Source organism: Vicugna pacos, unplaced genomic scaffold, assembly GCF_048564905.1.
Source record: "Vicugna pacos unplaced genomic scaffold, VicPac4 scaffold_20, whole genome shotgun sequence".
NCBI classification, from domain to species: domain Eukaryota; kingdom Metazoa; phylum Chordata; class Mammalia; order Artiodactyla; family Camelidae; genus Vicugna; species Vicugna pacos.
The window spans coordinates 16679598-16692231 of NW_027328741.1; the positions used below are offsets into that span (position 1 = coordinate 16679598).

A 12634-nucleotide genomic window follows, 5' to 3' on the forward strand; every position below is an offset into this window, starting at 1 on the left:
TGGGAAGGGACAGGCTGCTGGATCCAGGCAGACTCTGGATGACTGTACATAGGTAACCCTGGGGGACTGCAGTGTGCTGTGGACATCTGCTTGGATTGTATACAGGTCAGAACAGCCTGGGCCTCCCATAAAATAAGAAAAAAAATAAAGCAAAGCAATATTGCTGGCTTGCCTGGGGGAAGGGGTGTTTCGTCCTTTGTTTCTGCTGACTCATGGCAACATAACTGGTGATTTCTCAGAATAAGAGAGATGAGGCTCAGCCACAGCCATCATACCCACCCAGGCAGACATGGGGTTGAAACCTGAATATGTACCTGGCAGTTCTGCAACCTCATAGGTGAGACTGAGACTTGTTTACATCCCCAGACATATAGGAAGTTTCTGTCCTGGTGCCTCTACGAACTCACACCTCTAAGACAAATGAACAAGGAGCAAAGTTCTGGCAAAGAGCAGGGACTAGGGCTGGTGTGGCCATTTGCCTCAAGCCCACCCACAGAGTGTGGAACAGATGTGGAGTGGGGAGTTGCACTGAATATGGGAGCAACCAACCCAACTATTGTGGAGGACTGCTGCACCTGGACACGGCATTGGGAAGGGGCACAACCTGCCCACCTACCATGCAGGAGTGCAGCACCAAGATGCAGCACTGGGAGGAGATGTGACATGTCTACCTACAGGCACTGGGAGCAGCACAGACCAAGGGTGTGACCAGAGGGTCTCTGGAAACAACGAGCTGAGTTCATGAAGCAAGGCAAGGGCAGGAGCTGTGACAACCACAAAACAAAGAGGAGTCCCCATTCAATAGCCAGGGTAGGCTCTGGTTAACAGGTTAATGGCCACATCATTAACCAAAGGGATAACAGACAAAAGGCACAGAAGTAAGACTTGGTAACCACACATATTTAAGAAGGACCTCTTGATAAAATTACTAAGGGCACACAATCTCCACGGGAACATACTCTTTTCTTTTTCTGTTCCATTTTCTTTTACTTTTTAAATGTTACTTCTTAAATAATTTTTATATTTCTATTTTTAATCCCTTTTAAAATTTTCTTTTAAAATACTTTTATTATTATCTTTCAATTTGTCTAATTTCATTTTTATCCTTGTTTTTTTCTTCTGTTGTGATTATACTCTGTTGTCAAATATTTTTTCTTCCTTTAATATTTTAAAAATTCATCCCAACTCAATTGTTATCTTGTTTCAATATGTTCTTCTGTTATTGATTATACTGCTTTTAAAACTAATTTCTTTGTGCTTAGTTTTATTTCTGCATCCATTTTATATAAATAAGTAAACTCTTAAAAGACCACAGTAGATAATTGATACTCCATAAGCCATAGTGCCACAGAGATATAAGCAAGATAAAAAAGCAGAGCAACCTGTCTCAATTAAAAGAACAAGATAAACCCCCTGAAAGAACAATCAATGAAATAGACATTGATAGTCTACTAGATGATTTCAAAAAAGGAGTGATCAAAGTACTGAAGAAACTAAAAGAGATTGTGTATAGAGACAGAGAATATGTCAAATAACGAAATTGAAACTCTAAAGAGGAGCCAGTGAAAATTGGAAAACTCATTTGCTGAGATGAGAGTTGAGGTAAAGGATGTAAAATGTAGGCTGGATAATTGAGAGGAATGAATATGTGACTTAGAAGACAGGACAACAAAACAGCTGAGAGACAACAAATAAAAACCAATGAAAGCAATATAAGGGACCTATGGAATAACATAAAGCATGCCAACCTACTCATAATGGGGGTCTCAGAAGGAGAAGAAAGAACAAAGGAGATTGAAAAGATATTTGAAGGAATCATGACTGAAAACTTCCCAAACCTAAAGAAGGAATCAGATATCCAAGTACAGGAAACACAGAGCGTCCCAAACAAGGAGGACCCAAACAGACCCACACCAAGACATATTACAATCAGGATGACCAGGGTTGAGAATGGGAAATGATTCTAAAGGCAGCAAGAGAAAAACAAAGAATGAGATACAAGGGAACCCCCATAAGACTTTCAGCTGATTTCTCTACAAAAACAGTAAAGGCCAGAAGGGAGAAGCAAGGTATATTCAAAGTCCTGAATGAAAAAATGATGCAGCCTAGGATACTTTATCCAGCAAGGGTATCCTTTAGAATAGAAGGAGAGATAAAGAACTTCACAGACAAGCAAAAACTAAAAGAAGTTAGCAACACTAAACCTATGCTAAAGGAAATATTGAAAGACCTACTCTAAATAGAAAAGAAGCAGGATGCTACAAAAAGGAGAAAACCATAATTGGAAAGGTGATTGCTACAATGAATTACAACAGAATAAACATGAAATCATAAAAGAGGGCATCTAAATCATTAAGGGTGGGAGAGGCGAGCAAGAAAATATACAGGTTTCTCTCTCTCTCTCTTTCTCTCTGTCTCTCTCTCTTTTTTGTTCTTGGTAGGATGGGTTTGAGCTTATATTACTATCTGTTTAAAACAAACAGATATAGTAATGGGTTAATATATGTACAAAGTAGGTTAACCACAAGCCAAAAAGTTACAATAGAGTCACAAAACTAAAAAGACACCAAGATAATAAAAAGGAAAATTATCAAACCACAAAAAGAAAAAGTAAGGAACAAAGAGGAAATACAAAATGAACTACAAAACAAAGTTCAAAGTGTAATAAACACATTTCTATCAATAATTAATATAAATGTCAGTGGACTAAATGCTTTAATCAAAGGACATAGAGTGCAGAGTGGATAATAAAGCAAGTATCTACAATACGCTGTATAGAAGAGACCCACGTTAGGGAGAAGGACACACATAGATTGAAAGTGAGAGGATTGAAAAAGATATTCCACACAAATGGAAATGACCAGAAAGCAGGAATATCAACAGTGATTTCAAATAAAATAGACTTTAAAACAAAGATTATAAAGAAAGATTAAGAAGGATATTTTATAATGATTACAGGAGTCATAGATGAAGATATTTCACTCATTAACATATATGAACACAACATAGGAGCACCTAAATACATAACAGATAACAAGAAAATACTAACAGATAAAAAGGGAAAATTTGATCGGAACACAATCACAGTAGAAGACTTTAACAATCCATTAACATCACTGGACAGATATTCCATACATAAAATTAATAAGACAACATAGAAATTAAATGATACAATAGAACAATTTGTCTTGGGTAATATTTTCAGAACATTATATTTCCCTAAAATAGAACATACATTCTTCTCAAGTGCACATACCACATTTTCTAGGATAGATCATATACTTTGTCACAAAAGAAGTATTAACAATTTGAAGAAGATAGAAAATATTTGAAGCAACTTTTTCTGACCACAATACCATGAAACTAGAAATGAACTACAGAAAAATAAAGGAGAAATAAATGACAGTATGGAGGTTAAACAACATACTACTTTAAAAAAAAATGGGTGGATGATGAAATCAAAGAAGAAATAAAAAACACATTCAGACAAATGATGATGAAAACACAACCATACAGAACCTATGGGATCCAGAAAAGGCAGTGCTTAGAGGGAAGTTTATAGCGAGAGAATCAGGTCTACCTCAAAAACGAGGAACAACTGCAATAAACAATCAAACTTACCACCTAAAAGAATTAGAAAAAGAAGAGCAAAAATAACAAAAGTAAGCAGAAGGAAGGAAATAATAAAGATCAGGGAGGAAATAAATAAAATAGAGATATAAGAAACATTTGAAAAAATCAAGCCAAGAGATGGTTTCTTGAAAGAGTAAACACAATTGACAAAATTATGTTCTATGCTGGAAATTGACACAACAATGCAAACTGACTATAACTCAATAAAATAAAAATTAAAAAAACAAATATATTAACAAAAGAAAAAAGAAAAGGTAGTTTCTACTCACCAGACTGGAGGAGGGGACTGCAACCCATGCGGGGTCACACCCCATGGGAAAGCCTGGGGTCAGGATCGGAGGAGCAGGGTGCTGTGGACATGATCTGTCACAGGGTTTCTGCAGGAGGGGAGTGTGAGGCATGTGAGCAGGCTGAGGACTGGCCATTTGAGTAAGTTCATGGGCTCTGTGGTGGAGGGGCTCCCCCAAGTTTCTGGACTTGACTCTGGGTGAGTTGGGCAGGTGGACAGTGGCTCAGTGTGAGTCCAAGTCCAGTGGAGGAGGTAGTGAGTTAGATCTAGAAGGACTCCTTCTGGGGTGGGAGGGCCCACAAGGGAGGCAGGAGGCCAAGTCCAGGTGACTGAGAACAGGGTGTGTCCTGCACAGGGCTGCAGGGCAGATGAAAGCATCCAGTCTACAGAAGGTGGAAACACGGTCCATACAAGGGCTCAGCTCAGATGTCACCTCCTCAGAGGAGCCTTCTCTGCCTGCACAGTCTACAGGGACAGCCTCCTCCAAGCACATCTCCCCAGCAGACACCTGCTCCATTTCCTGCATAGCATTCAGGACACGGGCCCCTGCTCCGTACCCAGCCATGGTTCCGCTGCCCTGAGGAAAAGCCCTCACAGGAGCCATAAAGCCCTACACGACCTGGGCCCCACCTCTCTGTCTCCTCTGGCACCACTGTCTCCACCTGGCCCTCTTCTCCTCCACTCCTGCACTCCTGACTTCCCCCAGCCTTATGTGCTCTCCAGAGCACAGGTCCCTCCTAACATGCTGTGTGTGCTCACTGTGTCTAATCCACTGCATGCCTCCCACCCAGGTCAGTAACCAGCACACAGTAGGGCTCAGTAAGTAGAGTATGAATGACTCTTACCATGACTGCTGGGAAGGCTTTTGTCTGTGGCCTACAGTGATCACACACCCGTCACACAATCTCTGAGGTCCTACTGTGTTGGGTGGGTTCCAGATACCGGGCACAGCAGGTAGTGAAGCAGTCAGGTCTCCATCCACATGCAGCAGACAGCCTGGTGGGGGACACAGAGAAAATTAAGTAAAATATATACAATGTCCGGAGGTGATATGTTCCATGGAGAAAAATAAGGTCAGGGAGGACATTTGAGCAGATTCCTGGAGGTGTTTAAGAAGCAGGGGGAGAGAGAGCCTGGCTGAAAGAGCAGCCATCCCAAAGGCCCTAAGGGCAAAGTGGGATGTATGTGGAGGGTCTTAGTTATCCGTGTGAGTTCTTAGTCCTGCCTTGAGTATGTATGTTGCTTTCATTTGTAAACCTTGATTTCACCTTTATAGCAAATTAACCTGCATCATCAGTCTGCATAATTTAGTCAACTCTGTTTCAGGTGTTGTGGGCACAATGGCAGGCTAATTACTTGGGTTGGTAAAGAATTACCAGCGTCTGAGAAGGGTTTAGGAAAGTTCAATAGGGACACTGCTATAGGCAACATCAGGCCACACAGGCAAGAGGTGCCTACACGAGAGCCAATGTTGAGTGTGTGGGGTCTGTTATTGGGGGGGTGCTGTGCACACAAGGAGGAGGGGGCTGCATGATCAATTCATGCACAGGTACCTTGTTGGTTGTGAGATCTGTCAGGGGCTTCTCTGAACAAAAGGCTTTACCAATTTAATAAGGGAAGGATGTGAGTTCTCTCTTCCTGGGGCAATGAGGTTTCATAGGGTAAACACACAGCAAGAGAAGATGTTTTATAGCTTGTGGAAATGCAGGTGTGCAAAGGGTCCTGCAGTGGGGAGTGGGAGGTAAGGGGCCACTGGGCTCTAGGCACACAGAGAGCCCATGGGTGAGGGTGTATGACTCTGAAGAGTGCCTGCTGGCTTCACACCAGGGACTTTATGTGGAAAGAGGAGAATCTAGGTTATCGGCACGTGTCTACTCAGTGACCTCCCTAAGCCTAACTCTGTCAGGCACCAGGTGGCTATGAAATGAACATGAAGGTCCCCACCCTGAGGACCCCAATGAATGAACATCTTGATATCCTCAAGCCCCTTCCCCTGCACCACCGCCCCACCACATCTGGGTCTCAGGCTTTGACCCTGACATCAGTGGCATCTTCGTTCCCTACATCCAGCTCCTCTGGACATCTCTGTGATGAGCTGTTCCATGTCAGCAAGCCCCAAACTGAGCTCTGCCTTTACCCCATGTTTGCTTCCTTCCTGTGAAGCCCCTCGTGAAGGAGCCACCACTAGCAGGATCCTACAGCTCTGAGGCTCTGCCTTCCCCACCCCTCCGATGTCTCCCAGCCCATGATCCCCTATGGAGGTCCCTATTATCCTCTCCCTCCCACATCATTCTTGGGATGCACACCAAATCCCTCTTCACAATCTCCCACAAGACAGGTCCAGGTCCACTTGGGGACACTGAGGTGACACAGGCGGATGTTGCTGGGAATGAAGAGCAGGATACTTTAGCAGAGGAGAGGAAAGGGCTCTAAATCCACCAGAACACACGCTAAAGTGGTGGCAAGACACCCATAAAGGGTGAGGCAGGCATCACACTGCAGCCCCGCCCTCTGCTCCCCCAGGGTGCCCTGTGTTTCCTGCTTTGGCCTAGGGGACTCCCCCCTCACTCTCTGTTAGAGGGGTGCCCATCCATTCATTCACACCCTCATTAACCATGTACATGGGTCCTGCTCAATGCCAGGCCTCAGCTAGATGACAGCTCATCCTTGGGGACACAGCTCAGATCTTACCTCCTCCATGAAGCAGTTCTGGATTCCCACCCCCCCTGAAGCTCCTCTGGCCTCAATTGAGACCACTAGGGCTGTGACCACACTCTGATTACATCCCAAGTCTGTGATCTCTGTGAAAGCCCTGGGCCCAATGTAGAAAGAGACTCAGAAATATGGGGCCAAAACGGGCTAAGAAAAATGTTACTAGTTCTCTATTACAGAGAAGGGCACTGAGCAGAGAGAGGGCAGTGTCCAACCAAAGCCACAGAGGAGGGTCTCAGTGAGCCCTCCCATGGCCCTGTTACTAGTTCTCTGTTACAGATGAGGACACTGAGCCACAGAGAGGGAGCAGAGCCCTGCTATATCCTTGGCCCCACGACCTGTGTCCTTTATGACTAGCTCCATGCTGCCAGCAGGGGTGTGGGCCTGGAATGGACGTTGAAAGCAGCCTGACCCCCAGGCCCCCTTCATACACAAAGTCAGTCTCAGGAACACCCCTCAAGACCTACCCTATACCCCTGGGATTGGGACCTGATTGCTGTTCCTGGAAGCTGTCTGGGTTTCCCTGTGAATTGCCCCAGGAGGTGCTTGGGACAGCCACAGGGCCCCTGAGGCTTCCTGTCCCCAGCTGAGCAGCTCTGGTCCCCTTGACTGTCCCTGGCCCAGGCCTGATTACACAACGTTTTGGCCGGGTAGCCAGCTGTGGAGATGAGGAAATGGGGGCAACATGCAGATACACGCAGAGGTTCAGGTATTCACTCAACAATCACTGATTCAGGCTTTGCAGTGTGGCTGGCCTGGGCCCAGGCCTGGGTGTCCAGTAGTGAATACAGTCAACCCCTTGAGCCTTCTGGGAAAGCAGTCCTCAGAGAAACGGGCCCTCAGTGCAACCACCCTGCTCCCCATGAACAATCACACTGAGATGAGGCTGCGGCCATGGGTCCCAGTGGAGGATGAAGGGAGGAGGAAAACCCAGAATGGGCACTTACCATGAGCCTGGACACTGGAACCAGATGACCTGGGCTCTGTAATCTGGGGTGGTCACCTCAGCTGTTCTCTCTGCGCCTCAGTTACTTCTGCAGAAATGGGTGATAATGCCTGTCCCTGCCCCACAGATTTTCATGAGGAGTCAGTAAGCTTCTCTAAGGTGTTTAGGACAGTGCCTGGCTATGGGTCAGGATCCTGCTCACCTCACAAGAGTCTGTCCCACTTTAAAGATGATAAAGTCAAATCTAAGGGGGTTATGAGACCAGCCTGGGCTAGCCCCCTTCTCATGGTCTGCTGTCCATGTCTCCTGCTTTTACATCATACCTCTGCCCCCATATCCACCCAGCAAAGTAGGTGCTGAGAATCTGAGCAAATCAGAGTATGAATGGAGGCACACCCTCTCCCCATCTTGGGCACCTGGTGTGGTGGGCAGGTTGGGGATATCGGGCTCCTCCAGACTGTCCAGGAGGCCCAGCATGTCGGTCACCTCATTTCCACTCAACACGGAGTAGGTGTGTGGCCAAGGGCCAGAGGGCGCTGGAGTAACCCAGGGTGGGTGGATGCTAGGTAGGTGTGGGAGGCACAGAGTGGCCCCTGGAAGACAGTGTCCAGGCAGCCAAGGTGCAATGAATGAGGGTCCCCAAAAGGGGCAGAGGACAGAGTCCAGCCTGGACACCACCCCCTGCTGGACCCTGATCTGGGGTGAGAATTGGGACAAGCCAGTGCCCCTCTGGGACTCTACATCCAGCAAAGAGGTGAGGAAAAGTTAAGGAGACCGTGCTCCCTGTGTGAGGGCGCTGCTTCCGGGATCCTGGAGGTTCCATAGACCCTTGTGAAGTGGCTGCTGTTTGCAGCCCCATGTGGGCAGAAGAACTGAGGCAGGGAGGACAGAGTGACTCAGGACAGAGCTAGGATTCATCCAGGAGTGTGTGCTGAGCCTCTTGCTAAGAGCAGCCTCTGGGCATCATGGACTCAGGAAGTGTCTTGTCGTCCCTCTTAAGGCTCCTGGCATGTTAGGCAGGAAAGGTCCCAGTGCCCATACCTGGGCCTCTCTGGGTGATTCTGACATGTGGGATCATGATGGTCCTGAGAAAGGAGAGAGAATGTGGGCTGGGCGTCAGGTCTGCATCAGACCCTAATGATGCCCCTAATGTTGTGTGACTTGGAAACTCCCTGACCTCTCTGTGCCTGGCTTTCCAGCCCTGACTCAGAGGACTGCTGTGATTGGCACACAGTAGGACCTCAATCAGAGGAAAAAGCCAGCCCTTCCCCAGGAACCTCTCCTCTTACATTCCCAAAGCTAAGCCCATGTTCCACACATCACCAGAGCTGAAACTTGACAAACAGGGCAAGTGAAATCCAGCAACTCCTCCCTCCTGCCTGAGGCCCTTCCCTCCTCAGTGACAGTGGCTCTGAGCAGGTCTCTGCATCCCAGAAGTCTGAACTGAGCCTTGTGACCTGGAGGAGTCCCTGTTCCACACAAATTTGTTTCCAGGTCCTTCCAACAAGACACAAGATCACCTGGTCAGTGTCTTAGCTACAAGGTCCTCCCTTTGCAAATTGCCCCATCACACCCGGGCTAGATGATGTGAGTTCCAGAGCACATGACCATCCAAATGATGACTTCAGGGAAACATCCCTGCCCACACTGCACTCTTCAGAGCCCACCTTCTAAATTAAGGGGTAGTGACCCACGGTTGTGCACACTTTTATCAGAACACAGCCCTCACCCACCCACCATTGGAAACACGTGAGAAGCAGAGATTCCCAAGTGCCTGGACCCCTGTCATCCAGAAAGCAGAGGGTAGGATAACAGACAGAAGGGGAGAAAGTACTTTCAGACTATATATCTGATAAGGGGTTAACACCCAAAACATATAAAAAACTCTTACAATTCAACAGCAAAAAACAAGCAATCTGATTTAAAAAGTGGGCAGAGGAACTGAATAGACATTTTTCCAAAGAAGGCACACAGATGTCTATCAGGTACATGAAAAGGTGCTCAACATCACTCACCATCAGGGAAATGCAAATCAAAACCACAATGAGATACCCCCTCTCAACTGTCAGGGTGGGTGTCATCAAAATACAAGAGATAACAAGTGATGGTGGTGGTGTGAAGTAAAGGGAAACTTGTGCAATGTTGGTGGGAATGTAAATTGGTGCTATCACTCGGGAAAAGAGTAAGAAGGCTCCCCCAAAATTTAAAATTAGAACTTCCATATGATCCAGCAAGTCCACTGCAGGAAATATATCCAAAGGAAATGAAATCACTATGTCAATGAGACAACTGCACCCTCATGTTCACTGTATCATTATTTACAATAACCAAGATATGTAAACAACCTAAGTGTCCATCAGCAGATGAATGGGTACAGAAAAAGTGATGCATATATATGTATATAAAATGGAATCTTATTCAGACATTAAAAAAGTGAAATACTGCCATTTGTGACAACTTGGGTGGACCTTCAGGGTATTATGCTAAGTGAAATAAATAAGACAGAAAGACAAATACCTATGATCTCATTTATATGTGGAATCTACAAAATAAACCGAAACACATAGAAACAGAGATCAGGTTGGTGGTTGCCAGAGGTGAGTCAGGGGGTGATTGAAATTCGGGAAGATAATCAAAATGTACAAACTTCCAGTTAGAAGATAAACAAGTCCTGGGGACATAATGTACTGCAAGGTGACTGTAGTTAACAGCACTGCGTTGTGCATTTGTTAGTTAAGAGAGTACCTCTTAAAATTTCTCATCACAAGGAAAATAGTGTGTCACTATGGGTGATGACAGACGTCAAGTATAGTTAATGAACTGATCATTTCACAATATGCACATGTAACAAGTCATTTTGCTGCACACCTAAAGCCAACAAAGTTATGTGAAAATTGTATCTCAGGAATACTTATGTCAGGAAGCGGGGGTGCGAGCCTGGACTACCTACTGCAGGAACTGCCTTTGCCCTCCAACATCAGAGGGTGGTAGTTGTGACAGAGACTGTAGGTCCCTCAAAGCCTGGAATGTTTACTGTCTGGACCTTCACAGGTAGAGAGTGCAGACCCTGCCCTGGAAGACAGTGGTCATGGCAGCAACAAAGGCCTGCCTGTATGCAGGCTCAGCCCAGACAGCTCCTATGCTCTGCTGTCACCGCATTTACTTCCCTCCACACCCTCAGAGGGAGAGGCTTCAAAGTTCTCATTTTACACATGAGAAAACTGAGGCTCATTTGCTTTGAATTATTGACAAAGTGGTGGGAGAAGCTTTGAACTCCAGTGTTCTGATTTCAAAGCCACATCTCAGTCCTGATTTTTAGAAGGTGGAGGTCCAGGCACTGGGGACCCTCCACCTTCCTCACTTGTAGTCGTACTCCAGGGCTGCCACCCCCAAGGCGTCTGGGTGAACACATTTAATCCGTTTACTCTGCACCAGGTGAGCCCTTGGCTGCCAGTCTGTTGTCACTGCCTGAAACCAGCTGAGGTTTTACAAGTGAACCATCACCCCCTGCCAGCCCACCTGCCCTGCCATGTGGAGCAGACCCCTCCTAGCCTGGACATTCTAAACCCTTAGCTCACACATTTGCACAACTGCATCAAAAGGGCCCTACTCCCTGTGTGGAGATATCGACAAGGGGAAAGGAGGGGAGTTTGGGGTGGCCGCTTACTGTGAAGGTGACACATGACAGGGACATGTTCATGTCCATAATGGCACTCAATTTGAAGCTTAGAACATGGTCACAGCGAGGGGTAAAAGCTGAGAGGCTACAAGGCTGCCTAGAAAGAGGCTTGACTATTGAATTGTAAATGTGTAATTTAATTTAAACATTAGCCCCCTGGGTGATAAGAATTTGCCCCTAAGGCCAGAATTGGCCACCTGACCCCTGGGAACCCCTCAATTCCAGGATGTAATCATCTGAGTATGGAGGGGGCTTAAATTGGAGTGCTGTCCTCTCAGTCATGGTGCACCTGCCCACGTGTGCACCCATGATCTGCAGTGCTCACACATCAAGGAGGTCCAGGTCATAAGGAAGGGATGACAGACTGTGAGGTCACACGTGTGCCCCTGCAGGGGTGAATGTTGTATAGAGAAGAGCCCCCCACTCTCACCTCCAGGAGGGGTGATGGAGGGAACAGGACTCCTGAGCCCCGAGGCTTAGCAAGCATCCTGGCTGAGGGTGGGGAGGCTGTCCACTCCGAAGTCATAGGTCAGATGGTAGATTGGGGTCCCACCCCCACATCTCACCAGTGAGAACGTCTAGTCTGTTTTCTCTGTAAACTGGAACCCAGTCACCCTCACCCTCAGAACTAGGGGCAGCCTGTGTAAATTACAACACAAAGCCCTGGGCTGTTTCAGGTGCCCGGGGGTGTCCAGCCCCCCTAGGCCCGGCAGGTGGGAGAGGAGTGGTGTGGGTTAGCAGGTGTGACAGCAGAGTTGAGACTTGGCTGAGTGAATGCACTCTAATATCCAGGAACTGGGAGCTACCAGTAGCAAATCTGTTCACTGAGGCCATGTGTACTCTCCCTTGTCATTTACAATCCCCTGTTTGAACAGAGGCCTCTGGAGTCTATTTGCCACATTGTTGCCTGTCACCTCACTGTTGCAGTTCCAGGGTCTCCATTTAGCCAGCTTGAAGGAATAGTCAAACTTTTTCTTAAAACCAGTGTCAGAAAACCAAAGTGGCTTTAAGAAGCAAACAGGGCAGGAGAGAATGACTTACCTAACTGAGACGTCCACAGGGAGATAGCTTCAGGCAGGTCTGTACCTGGTGCTCAGTGACATCAACAAAAGTCATCCTTCCCCACCTCTGGGCTCTGCCACTGGTGTCATCTTCACATGGCTCTGCCTTTATGAAAGCAAGATAGTCACCAACTGCCACAGGCTGACATCACCACCCCTCAACTCCCAACTGAAATAGAACTTCTCTGCTCCCAGGATTCCAGCAACTAGGCCTGACCTCCGTGGAGCCTGATTGGGCTGGTGCCCAGCCTTGAGCCAATCACAGTGGCCAGAGAGGATGGAAAATGCTGATCGGCCAGATCAAGGCCATGTGA

At 46.7% G+C, this 12634-nt stretch overlaps 1 protein-coding gene across 1 annotated transcript in view; it reads right to left on the reverse strand.

The window, feature by feature from the left end:
- LOC140693822 (N-acetylated-alpha-linked acidic dipeptidase 2-like) overlaps nucleotides 1-12634 on the reverse strand; it is a 56705-nt gene that overhangs the window by 18847 nt on the left and 25224 nt on the right. The window contains exons 12-16 of the mRNA XM_072957447.1: nucleotides 12301-12426; nucleotides 8622-8665; nucleotides 7582-7668; nucleotides 4768-4918; nucleotides 3903-4010 (exon numbers count right to left, since the gene is read on the reverse strand). The gene's annotated coding sequence lies outside the window, so the exon portion shown is untranslated. The remainder of the gene's footprint in view (nucleotides 1-3902; nucleotides 4011-4767; nucleotides 4919-7581; nucleotides 7669-8621; nucleotides 8666-12300; nucleotides 12427-12634) is intronic.